General features: G+C 42.9%; 1 protein-coding gene across 4 annotated transcripts in view; it reads left to right on the top strand.

Annotated features, from left to right (window-relative positions):
- SLC16A7 (solute carrier family 16 member 7) overlaps window positions 1-22,107 on the top strand; it is a 155,869-nt gene that overhangs the window by 42,247 nt on the left and 91,515 nt on the right. Inside the window, exon 1 of one of the 4 annotated variants that reach the window (XM_075124385.1) lies at window positions 16,925-17,018. The exons of the other annotated variants lie outside the window; for them this stretch is intronic. The gene's annotated coding sequence lies outside the window, so the exon portion shown is untranslated. Of the gene's footprint in view, window positions 1-16,924; window positions 17,019-22,107 lie in introns of those variants that run through there. 4 annotated transcript variants of the gene reach the window in all.

Here is a 22,107-nt window from a genome sequence, read left to right as displayed (position 1 = left end):
TACATACAAATAGGATGAACACATTCAGTAGATTATAAACTTTGTAATGTTTCAGAGTAGCAGCTGTGTTAGTCTGTATCTGCAAAAAAAAAAAAAAGGAGAACTTGTGGCACCTTAGAGACTAACAAATTTATTTGAGCATAAGCTTTCATGAGCTACAGCTCTGGTGCATCTGATGAAGTGAGCTGTAGCTCACGAAAGCTTACTCAGATAAATTTGTTAGTCTCTAAGGTGCCACATGTACTCCTAAACTTTGTAGTGATACCTTACAAGAGACATTTTGCATGAAGCATAACCCAGTTACATTATATTCACACTCATTAGCATATTTTTATAAAATCATATAGAGTGCAAGTCACAAACTATAGGAACAGAGCTACTTAAGGAATAGGTAATCTACTTAAGAAGCATTTATAACTCTAGGACTAGTTTGTGGCTTAAAGCCAGAGGCCAGGCCCCACTTGATGGGCTGCATTGACTTAGAATTCCTCCTGGGCAGCATGTGTTGATGCAGAAGCTCTTCCACCCTTGGAGAGAGAACAGCGTATGTTTCCTTCTGTCACTGGCCAGCCGTACCACCGTCTTGCTTCTTTTGGGGAGGCAGGCATTGCTTGTGTCAAAAACAATGTTTACCAACTACAATGTGGCTGATCTGTACACAGGAGATCAAAAGGAGGATGCAATCTTCAACTCAGCTATGTTGCACCCCTAGAGTTCCATCTTGTAAGGTGCTGAGCAGTCTGGCTGTGATCCAGAAAAGCACTTAAACACATGCTGAACATCAGGAGGACTTTACACTGAACCGTTGTTATATCTAGAACCTTTGAGTCACTGAAGAACTTTGCTCCCAGCATGATTACCCATAGCTGGCTCATTTTTATTCAGTGTAGCTAATAATGGGGTGGGTTTTTTAAAGTATTATTTCTTATTTGACCATGTTTTTTTTTTATCTTTTTATCTATTAACTATCATTTTACAATATACAGCTTATAGAAATATTTTACATTTGATTAATTTTACAGTTGTCTTGAGTCAAGGAAACACTTTTTTACCTAATCTTTCAATATTAACTCATATTTGGGAATAATAAATAATTTCTCCTTTATTAGCTGGTTAATCTTGTATCATATTAAAAATAAAATGTTGAGGACCTCTGACACAGGTGCAAGAGTATGAAGGGTCATTGTAACCCAAGAACCTCTTAATGCCAACTGAGAAAGGGGTGTAGAGTGGCTCGAGAAATCTCCTGATTCTGGTATGTGCCTTCTGATTCACCAAAGAAGGTCATGTAAGGTCTTAAATAAAAGCTGGTGTCACACTGGTCATCGGTATCATTGTAAAATGTATGTACAAATACTATGAAAGGAGTTATGTATGTACACTGAAAATATGGTCTTAAAATCTGTAGGCATTGATCACCACCAAAGGTGAAAAACAGGATTTCTGTCATACAAGAGAGGTTCATTCATCTACCTGCTGGCATGTAAATAGAGTATTGTCTCATTTACAATGGGCTTCCTATCAACAGTCTAAACTGAATGCAAATGAAGGATTGTGGGAACTTCAGAAAGATCTAACAGGAAGAGAAGAACAGCAGGGGGAAGGGAATGCTGTGTGGTAGGAGCACTTCAAAGGTTTGTTTGACTATATTTGGGGGAGGTCAAAGAAAACACCAAGGTACTGAGGAAGGAAAAGGACAACAAGTTTGCATCATGAAAAAGGGGTCTGAACCAGGCTTGGTTGAAAACAGTGAAGAGAACTTTGGGTGAGAGAGAACTTCTTTAGATAAGATCAAAAAAAGAAAAGGAGTACTTGTGGCACCTTAGAGACTAACCAATTTATTTGAGCATGAGCTTTCGTGAGCTACAGCTCACTTCATCAGATGTTTACCGTGGAAACTGCAGCAGACTTTATATACACACAGAGAATATGAAACAATACCTCCTCCCACCCCACTGTCCTGCTGGTAATAGCTTATCTAAAATGATCAACAGGTGGGCCATTTCCAGCACAAATCCAGGTTTTCTCACCCTCCACCCCCCCACACAAATTCACTCTCCTGCTGGTGCTAGCCCATCCAAAGTGACAACTCTTTACATAATCAAGTCGGGCTATTTCCTGCATAGATCCAGGTTTTCTCACATCCCCCCCACCCCCATACACACACAAACTCACTCTCCTGCTGGTAATAGCTCATCTAAACTGACCACTCTCCAAGTTTAAATCCAAGTTAAACCAGAACATCTGGGGGGGGGGGGTAGGAAAAAACAAGAGGAAACAAGGGGAAACAGGCTACCTTGCATAATGACTTAGCCACTCCCAGTCTCTATTTAAGCCTAAATTAATAGTATCCAATTTGCAAATGAATTCCAATTCAGCAGTTTCTCGCTGGAGTCTGGATTTGAAGTTTTTTTGTTTTAAGATAGCGACCTTCATGTCTGTGATTGCGTGACCAGAGAGATTGAAGTGTTCTCCGACTGGTTTATGAATGTTATAATTCTTGACATCTGATTTGTGTCCATTTATTCTTTTACGTAGAGACTGTCCAGTTTGACCAATGTACATGGCAGAGGGGCATTGCTGGCACATGATGGCATATATCACATTGGTGGATGTGCAGGTGAACGAGCCTCTGATAGTGTGGCTGATGTTATTAGGCCCTGTGATGGTGTCCCCTGAATAGATATGTGGGCACAATTGGCAACGGGCTTTGTTGCAAGGAAAAGTTCCTGGGTTAGTGGTTCTGTTGTGTGGTATGTGGTTGTTGGTGAGTATTTGCTTCAGGTTGCGGGGCTGTCTGTAGGCAAGGACTGGCCTGTCTCCCAAGACTTGTGAGAGTGTTGGGTCATCCTTTAGGATAGGTTGTAGATCCTTAATAATGCGTTGGAGGGGTTTTAGTTGGGGGCTGAAGGTGACCGCTAGTGGCGTTCTGTTATTTTCTTTGTTAGGCCTGTCCTGTAGTAGGTAACTTCTGGGAACTCTTCTGGCTCTATCAATCTGTCTCTTTACTTCTGCAGGTGGGTATTGTAGTTGTAAGAAAGCTTGACAGAGATCTTGTAGGTGTTTGTCTCTGTCTGAGGGGTTGGAGCAAATGCGGTTGTATCGCAGAGCTTGGCTGTAGACGATGGATCGTGTGGTGTGGTCAGGGTGAAAGCTGGAGGCATGCAGGTAGGAATAGCGGTCAGTAGGTTTCCGGTATAGGGTGGTGTTTATGTGGCCATTGTTTATTAGCACTGTAGTGTCCAGGAAGTGGATCTCTTGTGTGGACTGGACCAGGCTGAGGTTGGTGGTGGGATGGAAATTGTTGAAATCATGGTGGAATTCCTCAAGGGCTTCTTTTCCATGGGTCCAGATGATGAAGATGTCATCAATATAGCGCAAGTAGAGTAAGGGCTTTAGGGGACGAGAGCTGATTCTAGATGGACTCCTCCTGAAGGTCGAAACAGCAGACTGGACTTCTACATAGAGTGCTTCCGCCGACGTGCACGGGCTGAAATTGTGGAAAAGCAGCATCACTTGCCCCATAACCTCAGCCATGCGGAACGCAATGCCATCCACAGCCTCAGAAACAACTCTGACATCATAATCAAAAAGGCTGACAAAGGAGGTGCTGTTGTCATCATGAATAGGTCGGAATATGAACAAGAGGCTGCTCGGCAGCTCTCCAACACGAGTTTCTACAAGCCATTACCCTATGATCCCACTGAGAGTTACCAAAAGCAACTACAGCATTTGCTCAAGAAACTTCCTGAAAAAGCACAAGATCAAATCCGCACAGACACACCCCTGGAACCCCGACCTGGGATATTCTATCTACTACCCAAGATCCATAAACCTGGAAATCCTGGGCGCCCCATCATCTCAGGCATTGGCACCCTGACAGCAGGATTGTCTGGCTATGTAGACTCCCTCCTCAGGCCCTACGCTACCAGCACTCCCAGCTACCTTCGAGACACCACTGACTTCCTGAGGAAACTTCAATCCATCGGTGATCTTCCTGATAACACCATCCTGGCTACTATGGATGTAGAAGCCCTCTACACCAACATTCCACACAAAGATGGACTACAAGCCGTCAAGAACACTATCCCCGATAATGTCACGGCTAACCTGGTGGCTGAACTTTGTGACTTTGTCCTTACCCATAACTATTTCACATTTGGGGACAATGTATACCTTCAGATCAGCGGCACTGCTATGGGTACCCGCATGGCCCCACAGTATGCCAACATTTTTATGGCTGATTTAGAACAACGCTTCCTCAGCTCTCGTCCCCTAAAGCCCTTACTCTACTTGCGCTATATTGATGACATCTTCATCATCTGGACCCATGGAAAAGAAGCCCTTGAGGAATTCCACCATGATTTCAACAATTTCCATCCCACCACCAACCTCAGCCTGGTCCAGTCCACACAAGAGATCCACTTCCTGGACACTACAGTGCTAATAAACAATGGCCACATAAACACCACCCTATACCGGAAACCTACTGACCGCTATTCCTACCTGCATGCCTCCAGCTTTCACCCTGACCACACCACACGATCCATCGTCTACAGCCAAGCTCTGCGATACAACCGCATTTGCTCCAACCCCTCAGACAGAGACAAACACCTACAAGATCTCTGTCAAGCTTTCTTACAACTACAATACCCACCTGCAGAAGTAAAGAGACAGATTGATAGAGCCAGAAGAGTTCCCAGAAGTTACCTACTACAGGACAGGCCTAACAAAGAAAATAACAGAACGCCACTAGCGGTCACCTTCAGCCCCCAACTAAAACCCCTCCAACGCATTATTAAGGATCTACAACCTATCCTAAAGGATGACCCAACACTCTCACAAGTCTTGGGAGACAGGCCAGTCCTTGCCTACAGACAGCCCCGCAACCTGAAGCAAATACTCACCAACAACCACATACCACACAACAGAACCACTAACCCAGGAACTTTTCCTTGCAACAAAGCCCGTTGCCAATTGTGCCCACATATCTATTCAGGGGACACCATCACAGGGCCTAATAACATCAGCCACACTATCAGAGGCTCGTTCACCTGCACATCCACCAATGTGATATATGCCATCATGTGCCAGCAATGCCCCTCTGCCATGTACATTGGTCAAACTGGACAGTCTCTACGTAAAAGAATAAATGGACACAAATCAGATGTCAAGAATTATAACATTCATAAACCAGTCGGAGAACACTTCAATCTCTCTGGTCACGCAATCACAGACATGAAGGTCGCTATCTTAAAACAAAAAAACTTCAAATCCAGACTCCAGCGAGAAACTGCTGAATTGGAATTCATTTGCAAATTGGATACTATTAATTTAGGCTTAAATAGAGACTGGGAGTGGCTAAGTCATTATGCAAGGTAGCCTGTTTCCCCTTGTTTCCTCTTGTTTTTTCCTACCCCCCCCCCCCCCAGATGTTCTGGTTTAACTTGGATTTAAACTTGGAGAGTGATCAGTTTAGATGAGCTATTACCAGCAGGAGAGTGAGTTTGTGTGTGTATGGGGGTGGGGGGGATGTGAGAAAACCTTGATCTATGCAGGAAATAGCCCGACTTGATTATGTAAAGAGTTGTCACTTTGGATGGGCTAGCACCAGCAGGAGAGTGAATTTGTGTGGGGGGGTGGAGGGTGAGAAAACCTGGATTTGTGCTGGAAATGGCCCACCTGTTGATCATTTTAGATAAGCTATTACCAGCAGGACAGTGGGGTGGGAGGAGGTATTGTTTCATATTCTCTGTGTGTATATAAAGTCTGCTGCAGTTTCCACGGTAAACATCTGATGAAGTGAGCTGTAGCTCATGAAAGCTCATGCTCAAATAAATTGGTTAGTCTCTAAGGTGCCACAAGTACTCCTTTTCTTTTTGCGAATACAGACTAACACGGCTGTTCCTCTGAAACCTTAGATAAGATCGTAACTTGTTAAGTGTACTCTCTAGAAAAAGTGTCATGATTTTGATTTACATGTAACCATTTGTTTGCAATAGTCTTACTCTCTCTAATTTGAATGTTGACATTTTTGATAATAAACTTATTCTTGTTTTCACAATAAATATTTCTTAATGCTGTGGTGTTAAGCAAGGTGGTGGTCCTAAACTGAATTTTACAAGCTTGTATGTACTGTTCTTTGGGAACAGCAGATCTGGTAATTCATAGACTTTAAGGTCAGAAGGGACCATCGTGATCATCTAGTCTGACCTGCACATTGCAGACCACAGAACCCCATCCACCCATTCCTTAAATAGACCCCTAATCTCAGCAGAGGTTACTGAAGTCCTCAAATCATGGTTTAAAGACTTCAAATTACAGAGAATTAATAATTTACACTAGTTTAAACCGGCAAGTGACCTGTGCCCCATGCTGCAGAGGAACGCGAAAGCCCCCCAGAGTCTCTGCCAATCTGACCTCTGGGAAAATTCCTTCCTGACCTCAACTACGGTGATCAGTTAAATCCTGAGCATGTGAGCAGGACCCACCAGGCAGATACCTGGGAAAGAATTCAGAGCCCTCCCCATCTAGTGTCCGATCTCCACCCCTTGGAGATTTTTGCTCCTGACAGTCGCCGATGGGCCATATACCATCCTATGCAGTCCCACCATGCCATCCCCTCTATAAATTTATCAAGCTCAGTCTTGAAGCCAGTTAGGTTTTTTCCCCCCACTGCTCCTCTTAGAAGGCTTTTCCAGAACTTCACTCCTCTGAGGGTTAGAAACCTTCACCTAATTTCAAGGCTAAATTTGTTGATGGCCAGTTATATCCATTTGTTCTTGTGTTCACATTGGTACTTAACTCCTCTCCCTCCCTGGTATTTTTCCCTGATGTATTTATAGAGAGCAATCATATCTCCCATCAGCCTTCTTTTGGTTAGGCTTAACAAGCCAAGCTCTTTGTCTTCTCTCATGAGGTAGGTTTTCTATTCCTCAGATCATCCTAGTAGATCTTCTCTGTACCTATTCCAGTTTGAATTCATGTTTCCTAAACGTGTGAGAGCAGAACTGCACACACTATTCCAGATGAAGTCTCACCAGAGCCTTGTATAATGGTACTAACACTTCCCTGTCTCTACTGGAAATAACTTGCCTGATGCAACTTAGGAATGCATTAGCCTTTTTCATGGTCTCATCACATTGACAGCTCAGTCATTCAGTGAGTGTTCAGTGGATAAGGGGCTCAACATGGCAGGGAATGCTTGGAAGACTCAGGGGTTGGTGTATGCCTATTGCTATCTGTACAGAGAGAGCGAGGCCTGGAAGGCAGTGCTTGTGTTGCCAGAGGCTGGTGTAATCAGGGAGCTGATCCACAGCAGGCACAGACAAGGCTGCTTCACACTAAGGGCTGGTTGTGGGGAGATATCTGACAGCCCTGGGTCCCCATGGGGAGCATCACAGCCATACTATATCTTTCTACAGATAAACCTATTGAAGATGAATAGAAAGCTCAGAAAATGTCTACTCCCTCAGCGGCAAAGGTTTGAGGATTAAGGAGAAGGCATGGGCTGTGACATTCAGGTTCCACCTGTGTGAAAACAAGGGAGTGCAAGTCTGGAGCAAAAGTATTTGTGGTACAGAGCAACATTAGCTCTAATGCAGATAACCATTACAGCCTTGGGATTACAGTACTGTTCACTTGCTCCACCACCACTGTTCACTAAGCCACAAAGTCTTGACCCTGTGAAGTTGCAGTCCAGAGGCTTCTGAATGCTTTCAAGAAGGGGAGGAGCATGTTGTGGGAGTGCTGCTTCCCCCACTTTGAGTTTTAAAGCCCTATCTTTCTCTTATTTGCTCCCTTCCATTCCTACCAGCTGGATGATCTTTAACCTCTTCAATTTCTCTGCTCTTTTACATAGTCAACCACTCCATCTTGGTTCTCTTTCTGAGAACTCTCTGACAAATCCTTTAGTGTCTCCTTTGTTGGTTTCTTCTACCTCCCTCTCCACCAGATTGCCTATATTTCTGTACGTAGCCCCTTATTCTAAAGATTACATCTTATTCCTGGGTGATTTTTTATCCATTCTTCAGATCAGTCTAGTGCTTATAAGAGTATTTTATCTACATATATCATATATGCACTGATGACTCACAAATCAACATCTTTATCTTGGCTTTTCCTCCTCTTCCAGTTTCAAAGCTCTAAGATATCAATTCCTGGATGTTTGTTTGACAGTTCAAGCTCAACATTATGAAAAGAGAACGCCTCAGCCTGCCCTTCACATCCTAGATTTGTGCATCCATATCAAGCACCTGCATGTATGCCTGATTTATATATACAAATATACATTGTTTTTTAAAAAGTAATTCTATCCCTCATGCAAATACTTTTGTCTATTACCTTGTAATTTCCTGCCTATACTGCTTCAACCTCTTATTCTTTGACCTACTTGACTCTCACCTTGCATCCTCTTGTCTCTGTAAAATGCCAGTGCTAACCTTATCGTCTACTCATTCTTTAATTGCGTCTCTCCAGCCCCTCCCCCACTCCAAACACTACCTTTTTCACTGGGTCTTCTCCTCCTACATCAAAAGCGAACTCCTCAAACTCACCTTCATACGTCTAGGGAATCTCTGACCCTATTTATATCTGAGCTCTTTTTTTTTTTACCACGCCACCCCCTCATGCCCTGCTGTCTTCCAATTCTGTTCTATTTCCCTTTATGCTTCCTTTACATCCTTTTGATATACGTTCCTCTGTACTTTTTCCTGCACTGCCCTCTACATGTCATCCTGCACGCTGTGCAACTATGCTCTCCTTCTGCAAGTCACTCCTGAAATATTACTTCTTTCAGTTCTCTCGTTTCACAATGCAGACTGATGCTCCTGCATCAAATTAATAAAAACAACATATATAAAAATGTATGAATAAAACTAACTAGCATGATGCATATATTCACTGCAAACACAAAAGAGCACATGATTGTATTTAATGTAGACCTAGAAGCTCTCTCACCTGCCCGTCTTCTGTGCTGTACATTATCTTGAGGTCATTTGATTGTAAATTCAAGATTGTGCTCATGAGATTGTAAATTCTTCAGGGCAGAGGCTGTGGTTTTCATTTGTCTGTAAGACATCTGTATAAACAACAAAAGTCATAGTAATAAAATGGGAGCAGAGGTTCCTCTACTGAGCCCACTGCAGGGTGTCATTTTGACTGCTGTGGTACACAATTTCTTCTAGTTATTTGTCAGGGTGCTCTGTGTACCACAGGCTGGTGACGAGCACTATGGGCATGCCAAGCACTGGCCTCTACAGACTCTGTCCATTGGTGGAATCCTACTATGAAGTAAAAGAGGAATCTTCACAACAGTTGACAGGAAAGAAAAGAAGCAAACTTATTCAGTAGGATTCTCACACATTAGCTGTAAAAGGAAAGTAGATAATTTCCAAACTACACCACAATAAGTATGTCTGCACTGCACACTCCTTTCAGCAGCGTGTAGAGGACATACCCACATAGCCCCCCAGCACAGGTATAATTAGCCAGTAAGATATGGCTTAGGAGACAAATAGAGGAAAGAGATGCCTGAAGGGTGTGGGTATGTACTCACATGCACACTCTGAGGGAGAGTCGGTAGCAAGGAAAGGCTCCATCAGCTCCCCTACCACAGGAAAAGGCTCTGGCAGGGAGGAAGTGCTCTGGCAGCTCCCTGCTGCTGGCACATATCTCCTCTAGCAGCAAGGACGGCAGTGGGGAAAGCAACTCTCTGCTGCTGGAGCCCTTCCCTGCCGCAGTAAAAGACTCCAGCAGTAGGAAAAGGCTCTGTCAGCCCCTCATTGCAGGAACCTTTCCTCACAGCAGGGAGAAACTCCGGCAGTGTGGAAAAAGGCTCTGGCAGGAGGGAGGCAACAGGGAAGGGCTGAGGCAGAGCCTTTCCTTGCTGCAGTGAAAGGCTCTGGCAGCAAGGAGCTTTTGAAACCATCCCCCCCTACCACCCTTCTGTCAGAGTCTTTCACTGATATCCATAGCTACCCACAGCAAGGTGGGCCCAGCCTGCTTTTCACTAAAGCATGTAGCTACATATACACTCCATGCTGCCACCAGTGGTTTGTAGTGTAGATGTAGACTAGAGGACATCCAAATAAAGAGTACAAGCTAACCTCTCAGAGTTCCCTGGGTCTAAGATCCAAGGAGCTTCATTATGTGCACCTCTTTATGAGGAGATAAGAGTCCTAGGCCTTTGGTCTCACAGGCCTAGTCTTCAGTTTCTGGTGTTCTAGGCATCTTCTGACTGTCACACTGAGGATCTCTCCCTGCCACATTGCTGCACAGTAGGTCCCTATGCTGTTCTGGACACAAAGTGCCTGCTCCAAAATCCTCTTCCCAGTAACTCTGTATCATACAGTTCCTGCTGCTGGCTAGATGCTAACCTGAGTCCTGCTCATCCTAGAATGATTTATAATAACCCAATGCTTTTCCTTTGGGTCAGTCCAAAAGAGCAGGGGTACCCAGTATTGAGCCAGAAGTTTCATTATTATATTTAAAAATTACACAAAATTGACAAAATTGATTTGCCAAAATCATGATAATTTCAGTGGGAAAACTACAGACTTACAAGTGTTGGGGAAAGTACAGACTTATCAGTGTAGAGTAAAAAATGTGGGTGAATATCCTTCCTTTAAGACTTGACCCAGGAAATGTTATAATAGGAACAATACTGACATCCTTAATGCATCCCTTTAAGCTTTTTAACAGAATTTAACAGGAATACCTGAGTGTAGCACTGAATCAGTTAAGATTCTAGTTTCATTGGTAATTTATTTCTCTCTGAGACTTCTAGTTTTGTTAAAATATTCAAGAATGCTGTGAATTCTGTGCATTCTGTGAGATCAACAGTGCCCTGGGTTGCCACAAAACCACAGGTATTTGCAAAGTCAGAGAATGATGCATTCTGAATAAGAGGAGTTCACAGAATAATAATAATTGTAAACAGTTCATGTTACTGCCTGGATACTGAAAGCACTCAGCCCACATTTCTGGGCTTAGTTTTCATATTTCATGTTTGCCTTTACTGGTCAAAGCAGGCAGGGAGGACTAATCATGCACCATTAGAATTCAGGCCAGCATTTGGAGTGAGCACAAGGATCAGTGGGACACAGCAACCAATAGTGGGTCATAATAGAGCAGAGAAGCAACAGTAGGAGGTACCTCTTATGAATGATTACTGCTGGCTGGTCTTGTGCTTCCAAGAGACCAAAATTAAAACTCAGTGGAGAAGAAGCTTGCCAGAAATTGGGAATAGTTGACTGGGGATGGATCACTTGATGATTACCTGTTCTGTTCATTCCCTTTGAAGTACCTGGCATTGGCCACTGTTGGAAGACAGGATACTGAGCTAGATAGGCCAGTGGTCTGACCCAGCACGGCTGTTCTTATGTTCTGAAGAAGATGCATATACAATGTTAGATCATATTGTAACCTGAGGGCAAGGGTCATGCGGGGAGAATCCAATAGCAGGTATTATTTGCTAGTTGCTTCAGAGGAGGAACTAGGAAAGCCAGAACTGAAGAGTTACTATGTAGGTGTGAGGTCCTCTAATGGTCCTCATGCCCTGTCACAATGTCATGTTACATTACCAAAGGAAAAGTGTTGGTGGAGCATGGTGGTTAGAAAGGATAGCTATGCTTTCCTGGTGTGTGTCAGTGATGCTATGACATGTTGTAGGAAGGGAGGAGGACTGAGAAAATGTCTAGAATGAAGACGACAGCTGATTATTACAGCATGGGGAAGGGCACACACCATGAAAGTGAGCAGCAAGAATTCGCACAGCCACAAGTCAGTTTTCTAAAACTTTCTGATGCTGGCTGGGCAGAGAGAAGATTGATGAGGCCAGTATTGGCTCACTCTAAGAGAACGAGGACTAATCTGTTCATGATAGGCTTGGCTACATGGGATTGGACTGCGTAAGTTTAGATATCTTGTCTAAACTGGTGGAGAGGTGGAAATATCTAACCGGAGAAGTGTGAAGCAGCATGGATGCATCCAAATCCCCAGAGAGTCTTAATATCACCCCTGAAAGCAAGTGTCTTTAAAGATCTGTTTGATGAGGACAAACTGATGTCTTTTTGAATCTTAAGAGTAAATATGGTCTCAGGGACAAATAACTGTTATTGTTATGCAGCTGCACACCAGCCTGACCCAAATACATGTAGTGACAAAATAAGGAGGAAAAATGAAGGAAAAAAAAGAAAAGAGTCTTTACAAATTATTTTAATCTACACTGGGACTACAAACACAATTATACACTAATCCTAATTGTCTGGTCATTGCACAGCATCAGTACAGGATGGAGTTAAAGGTGTTTGGGTGCCTTACGTGCATTTCCTTATCTTAGTAGGTTTGGATTTCTTTTAAGGTTATCTTCAACTTTGAATTTCCTGGAGTTGTAAAACTTGTTTTAGGGATAATCACATCATCTCTGAAATGTTTTTACCATGAAATAACTGATACATACTCAACCTTAATCTTAACTCCAGTTTAATTTAGATTTTTTTAAATACAGGAATAATAATAAAACATGAATGTAGCTTTCTTGATCAGGAATTTCTGCAATAAGTAAAATAAATAGCCCCGATATTATTATGAAATTCATTTGTAACAACCAATCAGTTGATCAAATGCTGTATATTATATCTTTTAGCATAACTAAGCTCTCATAGTGTTTAACCTTATATTACTTAATACCTCACCTCCGATCCTTGATGAAGGGTTGCAGTATTGTGTGAAAATGTGAAGGGGTTAATTACACTATATGAAAAAAGCCTTGTACGATGTGTTTTACCTCTCACTTAAAATGCACTATATTTTGTTTCTTGGTAAGTAGTGTATTTGTACACAATGATCTCATGTTATTCATTTCTAACTTGGCATGGATGATTTAGATCAGCAGCATGTACTAACATCTGGCTTCATAGTCTGGCTGAACTACTTGTGCAATAGCAGCATGCGATGAAAATGCAAGCAGTGTACATAATTTTAGGCTCGAGGGCCTAGTTTCCTTGTGCAAAGCTGGTTAAGCAGACTGAAAAAGCAGTCAGTCTGAGATGTTTATGTAGGAAAATGTAATTAGCTTCATAATAAAAGTTACAGCAATTCAAGAAGTGGATATAAACTGAGGAAAATAGTGCTATTACTGGGTAATCAAACTGGTCAGTTGGAATGCTGGACATTGCTAGCAATCACAGTGGTCTGTATTGCATAGTGGAATGCATGGGTTTGAGAGGAAATTACAGGGGCAAAGCCCTCTTTGCTGTGAGTATCATAGATGTCACAAAGTACAGTCTCAAGGGGAGAGATGAAGTTTCCTGTGTTATCACAACTGTCCCTATGGTCAGATGTTTGGCTGTGTGTGTGTGTTTTCTCAGTGTGCCATCCCAGCTCTGTGCAGATAGCAGATACAGCAGACTTCGATCGGACTGCCCAATAAATCCACAGACTCGGTTTTTAGTGAAGGCACCCGGCCACGTTTACTGCCAACGAAGCACGATCCTAGCTTCCCGGATCGGTGTCTGCAAGTGGCTCAGCCACTGCCCCCTGAGGCTGGCCAAAGACACTCCCTCTCAGACACCACATTATATACCAATACAAACAAGTTACATATTGCCCCACTGACCTAGTTAATTACTGCCTCTTGACATGATTTGTTGCCACCCATTACCTTGTGCATGTTGGTTTGATCAAAAGATGTCTATCCATCACACTGTCATCCAGATCTTATCTTTAGGAGGGGTCAGTCTGCTCTCCTTATCTTTGGGGAGTGTGATTCAGTACAACCGTTCTGGAATATGTTTGCATGAGTGTCCTGTGCCTGGTACTTAGGAACGTGTGTGTGTTTTTGCAACACCAGCCGTATTCTTGCCAAGTTCATGTATTGGACAATGAGCCTGCAAGCAGGCATCTGCTTTGTAACAGGACAGGTCCATTACTTGGCCTGACTTTTGCTAACTCTGCTTTATGTCAGCCGGGCTTGACTTTAGTTCAGGCCTGAGGCCTTACATCAGGCCCCTTGTCACAGGCTCTCTCTTTCTACTACAGTCCCATCAGTCAATTCACAAAATTGGAGCTAAAGAGAAGGGTTAATTTGCACTGCAACCTACAATATGAAGTGACAGTTTGGTACCTTCTCTGTAGGAGGGCTAAGGTCAAAGAAAGAAAGAGAAATCCCTGAAAGGCATTGCAACCCTTCCATCATACAAAAGTAGGTATGCCTCAGTTTCCCACTCTTAATAGACTAATTTAGTTTTGAAGCTACATCAAGAGTTTCCTCTTCTAGGGTAACAAAAATCTGAAACATCTACCCTGTCTTATCCTTGTGCAACAGCCCCCCATCAAGAGCCTATCAGTTTTCCTCCTTCTCCAGGTATAACTGCATCTCATCCACTCATTTTCTCTTTCTCTCTCTGGGTCACATCCCTCACTTAAATCTTCCACCCATCCAAAATAACACACCAACATCCCCCGGTGGCCCTCAGAATCAGAAAGGAACTCACAAGCACAAACTACAGCTGTGAGACCAGCCAAAATAAAATCCCTCCCTCTGGGTGTATTTTACCCAGCCACCTGGCTGTCTTTTTAGGCCCTCTTTCCAGGTCATTTTACTAGAGAGAGACAGAGTCTCTGCCACTCTTAGCAGAGATGTCTACATTAGGCCTTACTCCCGCCCTGCTCTCTCATTACTTATCTGGGCACAGAGTTTAATTATATTCCTCCCTCCTTTTTTCCAGAATTCCTGGCTATTGCCTACAGTTTTCATGGTCCCTTTGGGAACTACAACCTCCAGAATGCCTTTATTCTGGGCTGAACTGGGAATAGAGCTTTACTGGGTTAGTAGCCTGTTTTAAGCAGTCAGCATGCCCTATTGCAGGCATTAAACACAAGGGGCCTGATTCTGCTCTCACACCAATTTTACAGTGGTGTAACTCCATGAACTACAATGGGGTTAGAAGTGTGAGAGTGGAGTCATGTAGAATGTGATACTACGAAAGTAACCGTGCACCTCTTGAGAGGGTTTTATGATACATACATTTGCAACAACTGCCAAAGGTCGTTGTTGCAAATGACCTCGGATTGAACTATTTAGTCATATGAGACATTGCAAACCATCTACATCATAGGCTGTAATTTCCACTGTCTCTCGCAGACAAAAGGATGCCAACATCTCTGATCAGATGAAGTTGAGGCCACTCATTGTGTCATAGGAATGCTTAGCACCTTGAAGAATCTAAAGCTCTAACCATCCATTTTCATTTTTTGTAACCAAAATATTTTATTAGCTTATTTTCATATTACTTTCTAAGGTTCTTATTGTTTTTCCACTCCTTCTGCTCTCCCACAATTTCTTTGCTGAATTCAGCATGTTAAACTTCTATGCCTTCCAACATTCCTTTATTGTTTTCTTCATTTCTCCCTCTCCCGCAAGCACATGGTCTTTCACGTTCATAACTAAAATCACTGTACTTATTTAAACACATATATGGCTCCAGACCTAAGTTCCCTGTAAGCTGCATGGCTGCGCAGCAGCCCATTTAGCTCCACACATGCGCTCAGGGAACCTGCCCAGCTGGGACCTGCCACGGCTGGGGGAGGGACACCCCTTCTCCAGCCCAGCCCCCAACCTACCGCGGCCGGGGGAGGAGTGGCCTGAACCCAGCCCTGCCCTGGACCTACTGCAGCTGTGGCGCCCCTCCTCTGGCCCCAACTCAGCCCCAGACCTGCTGCGGCCGGGGGAGGGGTGCCTATCCCGCAGCCCCAGCCTTGAAGCTGCTGCGGCGGGGAGAGGAGACTCTCCCCCACAGCCCAGGTGCTGCTGCGGGTAGAGAGAGCTGGGGGAGTCCTCTCTCCCTGCCACAGCCCCGGAGCACCCTCCTGTACCCCAAACCCCACATCCCCGGCCCCACCCTGGAGCCCACATCCCCAGCCGAAGCCCTCACCCCCTGCACCACACTTTGCCCCAGCCCTGAGCCCCTCATCCCCAGCATCACCCCAGAGCCCTCACTCCCCCACATCCCAAACCTCTGCCCCAGCCCTGAACCCCTCATCCCTGGACCCACCCCAGAGCCTGCACCCCAGCCAGAGTCCTCACATCCCTGCACCCCAACCCTCTGCTCCAGCCCTGAGCCCCCTCCCACACTCCGAACCCCTCCCCCCCGACAAATGTTGTTATGTGAACCAATATGAAAATGATGTGTCACACATCACTTCCATATTGGTGCACATAACAAAATTCATTCCACACATGTGTGGAACAAATTAGAGGGAACACTGCTCCAGACATGAAAATACAGTATTTTTGCTTCATGGAAATTTCAGGAGACATCCAATTTTGCCTCCCTCTCACCAATCCTATCATCTTTGTGCATGGAAGGTAAGATTCCAATCACTCTTATATCACTGTAAAGGAGGAGGAACTCCACTGAAGATAATGGTATTACAATAATATGAGATAAGAATAAGGTCTAAATTCCATTCTAGTCCAAACCTTGTTTTTCAAAACCTGCATTAAAGTGCTAGCCTCCTTTTCTGACAACTTCCAACTGACTGAAAATTTACATTTATTTCATTTTCTTTACAGTAGGAGTTTTAATGTTCCCTGGTAGTTTCAGAAACTGTAATAGAAATCCTTTTACAAAACACCAATAGGCCCGAGAGTTAAAGTTCTGTGAAACAATTATAAATCAAGTCTTTCCTTATAACTTCTGTCATCTGTGACTTTCACACAGTATCTCTGAATGCCCTATTCAGTTGCTATAACAACATCTGTTGTTGGAAACTTAAAGTTGTATTTGTCACATGCATACCACCTGAATGGAAGTAGGAAAATTATACGTTAGCTTTGACATAGTATCACATGACATGCTTAATTTATCTGGATGTAACTGGCTGAGAGTGGTTCAGCCTGTTACTCAGCTGGCATAAATTTACTTCCTTGTTGGCTTTGTGGACCATTAGTCATTAATTTTAAGTAGTAGCAAAGTGCTTTGCAGTTTGATTACAGGAGGAACTAATTGTGTAAGGTATGGGATTATTTACAATGGAAAATAAATTAAAATGAAAGTGTAGATGTTTTTAAAATTCTTTTTGGCTTCATTTCTAATGTTTGTCACTGTAATTTAGTAATATCTTTGTTGTTGGGACATCTTTCAAAACATGTTATGCAATATGTATGAAATATTACAGGAGTTTTCAGAATTCCTTCAGAGCTGGAAATTTGAGCTTAAAGGAAAACTCTTCAAATTGTAAAATATAATTCATGATGCTGGCTATCAAATAGTTTGGGTGCATATTTATGTAGTTTGTAACACTGATTGAGCTCATATGTTTCTCTGTAAAATATGAAACCATTCTTGAAATCACTGTTCATGTTATTAACAAAGAGTCTGCTCCTGCTCCAGTTTAAATCAATGGAATTTTTCCTTTGGCTTCAATGAGAACTGGACTGGATCATAAACTTGGAAGATGTATATGTAGTAAATATTTAAGGTTTTGTTTTCTTCATTTCTCTAGGCTGAGCCAACTGATTACTGTCAGTGAGCAGACATTGTTCTGTAGCACTTTCTTTAAATACCCTTGTAAAAGCACATTTTTCTTCAGGTATTTAGATATTAATTTATTCACAGGTTAGAAAGGATCATTAAGGGAAGAAAATTGTTTTGCATTTTTAGTGGTACCTAAAAAATTTAAATTTTAATTAAGAAACAAATGGTAGTATATTCCAAGAATAAAACTTTACAGTACCACTAGGTTTTGAAATATCTGTGAAAGAATGCTTCCATTGCTGCTTTGTTAATTCCGCATTAATTTATAACTACTGAATGAAAACCTCCAGCCTCATCAATTAAGAAAACTACAAATAGTTTGAATTGGTTTATCTTCAAAATGTTACTCAGTAGCATAAGATGTTATTTACGACTTACATCATGGCAAAACCCAAGGGCCACAGTTAGAATCAGGAGTCCAAGGTGCTGGGAGCTGTACAGACATAAAATAAGAGTGTCTCTGTTCTGGTCTGTGCTTCTAATATAAATAGATGGAGACTTAAACTCCAAGTGCTACATTTTCAAAAGGTTTCTAATCCAGTCTCCATTTCTGTGTGTGCAACTTTGTATGTTCAGTTTTTGTTCACTGTCTTGCACACACAAGGCCTGATGCTTCATTTTCCTCCACCTTATGATTTACACCTGTGGGAGAAATTACTATTGAGCTGATGTGGTGTTTAGATGTTGCTTGTAATTATTAGAATTGGGAGCACTGGCTGTTGGGAGTCTGAAAGGACAGGAAACAGGAAGGAGGGGGAGGAGTTGAGAGGCTAGGAAAAAACTACAGAGGGTGCAGCAGCAGCTTGGTAAAGAGGTTTCCACTTTGAAAATAAAGTCTGTTGAAGCTTGTTAGTACCTTGCCTGGTTGATTCAACATTTTGGCGACGAGGATGGATCTTCTGCCTCTGAACCCACCTGCACCCTTTCTGCAAAGCCCTGGTGAGCCTCCAATTGCTTTTACTACCTGGATCCATATGTTTGAGACTTATCTGCTTGCAATCAGTGCTACAGAGATTTCTGAAGTAAGAAAGCGTGCTCTGCTAATCCACTGCCTTGGAGCAGAAGGGCAGCGTATATTTTACACTTTTCCCCTTGCAGATGATAAATATGAGACTGCACTCACTGCATTAATGAATGCTTTTGTGCCAAAAGTGAATGTATTAGCTAATCGCTACAGATTTCACCAGCGTGAGCAGAAACCAGGGGAAACTATAATGCAGTATATTGCTTCCCTGAGGAGTCTGATTGTAATTTGTGACCAGCTCATTGAGAAAACAACCATGCTTCGTGTAAGAGAATGGTTACTTCTAGAACCACAACATACACTAGAAGAAGCAGTAACCATTGCTACTCAGATTGAGTCAGCTACAGGTGAAGCTAAAATAATGAGCATGGATACAGGAGGCACAGTCCAAGCTGTGACTCCTTTGCAGAAAAGTTCACTTCCACTGCAGACACACAATTGCAAGAGGAAAACTAATGAAAAACCACGGAATCAGCAAATTCAAAATACAGTAAAAGCATGTTTTCACTGTGGATCCCCACAATACCTTGCAAGCAACACAGGATGTCCGGCAAAAGTAGCTCAGTGCAATCATTGCAAAAAGATTGGACATTTTGCTAAAGTATGTCACAGTAGCCAATTCAATCAACAGGTGCATGCAGTTACAAGACCAGATGTTACTGTGCTGAGCGTGGGCAAAATCATGACTGCACATATTCCAGAACAGATAAAGTGCACTGTAAACGTTTCCTCCATACTCTCAGGCAAACCACACTCTATTCAGCTAATGTTGGACACTGGCTCAGCACTATCTATACTACCTGATTCCATCTATCTGCATTACTTTAAAGATGTGCCTCTTTCTGAACCCAAACTTCACTTGGTGTGCTATTTGAAAAACCATATTCCAGTACGTGGCTGCCTGCCAGCAATAGTTACTTTTGGTGATTGCTGTGTAAATGCAGAGTTCTACATTGTCCACAAAAGCACTCCTATCATTTGCAGAGATTTATTGGCTGCTTTAAATCTCAGTGTAGTTAATGGACGGATTGATCTTTCTCAGCAAAGCACTTCTTTGGTACACACACCAGTTTCAGCTGGGACCCAACACCAGCTTGAGGAGTAACTTGGCTGTGCTTATGGGTTTCTGCATAAAGTTAAAATGCGGAATAATGTGATGCCTGTACGACAGAAGTTACGGCACTTACCATTTTCAGTCAGGGAAGCTGTTTCAGAGGAACTTAGAAAACTTGTTCAAAAGGACATTATTGAGGAGATCGACTCCTCGGAATGAGTTTCACCTATAGTAGTGATGCAGAAGAAGGGTGGAGGCATTCGCCTTTGTGTGGACTTAAGGGATCCAAATAAAGCTATTGTGATTGACAGCCATCCTCTTCCTCACATAGAAGAAGTATTTGCAGAACTCCGGGGAGCAAAGTTGTTTTCTATTCGTGATTTGCAGAGGGCATACCACCAGGTTATGTTGCATGAAGATAGCAGAGACCTCACAGCATTTATTATACATGAGAGACTATTTAGTTTTATACATGTTCCATACGGTCTCTCATTTCAAAAAAATGTCATTGATTCTGAAGAATCAACATGTAGTTCGATGCTATCTGGATGATATTATTGTGTTTGGAAATACTTCTGAGGAGCATGATAATAACCTGCAGTCTGTACTAAACTGCATCAGCACAGCAGGCCTCCAGCTCAATAGGTCCTAATGCAAATTTAGACAAACTGAACTCTCGTCTCTGGGGCATACAATTTCACAGGCTGGACTAAAACCTGATCCAGATCATATCCTGGCAATTTCAAATGCTCCTCCTCCAACAGATTTGCAAACCTTACATTCCTTCTTCAGCCTTACCTCCTGGTATGCAAAATTCATTCCCAATTATGCTTCTGTCATTGAACTCTTACGGGAATTACTACGGAGAAGTCCAGCCTTTGTGTGGACAACGGATGCACAAGCTAGTTTCGAAAGGGTGAAAGACTTGATTTTACATAGTCCAGTACTTGCACTGTTCAGTCCTGCATTGCCCACAATTGTAACTACTGATGCTTCTGATTATGGACTTGGAGCTGTCCTCACACAACTGCATGAGAACAACAGAGAGAGGACTGTTGCATTTGCTTCAAGGACACTAAGTACTGCGGAGAGAAAATATTCTACAGTCGAAAAAGAAGCACTTGCTTGTGTCTGGGCTACTGAAAAATGGAGAACTTACCTGTGGGGCCGCATGTTCAAGTTGCGCACAGACCACAGCCCTTTGACGACGTTGCACACAACTAAAGGACTGGGAAGAGCAGGATACCGTATTGCTCAATGGTCTGCAAGATTACTCTCTTTCAATTATGAACTGGAATATAAGCCTGGAAACCAAAATGTGATCACTGATTGCCTTTCTTGCCTGCCTTTGCCTTCACCAGATGGTCCACTGGAGGATGAGGATGTACTGGTTGCGCTTATTACAAGCACTCTCACTGCAGTTACAAGAGAACAATTTCAAGCTGCTTGTTCAGCGTGTCCAATTCAACAAAAACTGCAGGAATTTCTGACAAAGAGATGGCCCAATCACCCTAAAAACCTTGACCTAGTTTTGCTGCCTTATTTTAGAGTTTGGGATGAACTTTCTTTGTTTGATGGCTGTGTGCTATGCGGTACACACCGGCTTCTTGTACCAGAAAAATTACAGTCAAAATTCATACACCTGGCACACGATACTCATCAAGGAATTGTCCGAACTAAACAATGACTATGGGATCTGTATTGGTGGCCAGGGATGGACTCTCAAACTGAAGCACTCATAAAATCCTGTGTCACTTGCCAAATGCATGATAAGACAGCAGTGACATGTACCCCTCCATTACAGCCTGTTCCTCTTCCTGAATCTGCATGGGGAAAAAGTGGCGATTGACATTGTAGGACCCTTTGATACTGCTCCAAGTGACTGCCATTATGCCATCACTTTAATAGACTATTTCAGTAAATGGCCTGAGGTAGCGTTTACATCACAAATCTCTTCTGCTACAGTAATTAAGTTCCTCTCTTCAGTTTTTAGCAGGCAAGGTAACGCCAAAGAACTGGTTTCAGATAATGGTAGTCAACTTACTTCCCTGGAGTTTGAAACTTTTCTAGCACAGAGGAACATTTTACACAGAAGGTCATCCCTATATTACCTTCAAGTCAATGGGGAAATCGAACGGTTTAACAGAAATTTGAAAGAGAGTTGCAAATGGCTAAACTGGAAGGGCGATTGTGGATACCCTTCATTACTGATTTCTTGCAAGCATACCGGGCTACACGACATGCCGCAACGTAAAGATCACCCACAGAGTTACTGCATGGGAAACAGATGAATACTAAACTGAACATTGCTGGATTGTTAAAGGCACGACCTGATGCCCCAGCTGAGGATGATGTGAGAAAACCAGTTGAACAGAACAAGCAAAGTCTAAAGCTTTCACAGACAAGCGGTGGGGTGCTAAGGAACCAAAGTTTGAGTGTGGTTCCTTTGTTAGAATACGAAAACCTGGAATTTTACGCAAAATTCACAG

Source organism: Caretta caretta, chromosome 1 (genome assembly GCF_965140235.1).
Source record: "Caretta caretta isolate rCarCar2 chromosome 1, rCarCar1.hap1, whole genome shotgun sequence".
Lineage (NCBI taxonomy): Eukaryota > Metazoa > Chordata > Testudines > Cheloniidae > Caretta > Caretta caretta.
Note: the sequence above shows the minus strand (reverse complement) of the source record. Positions and strands in the feature narration are given on the sequence as shown.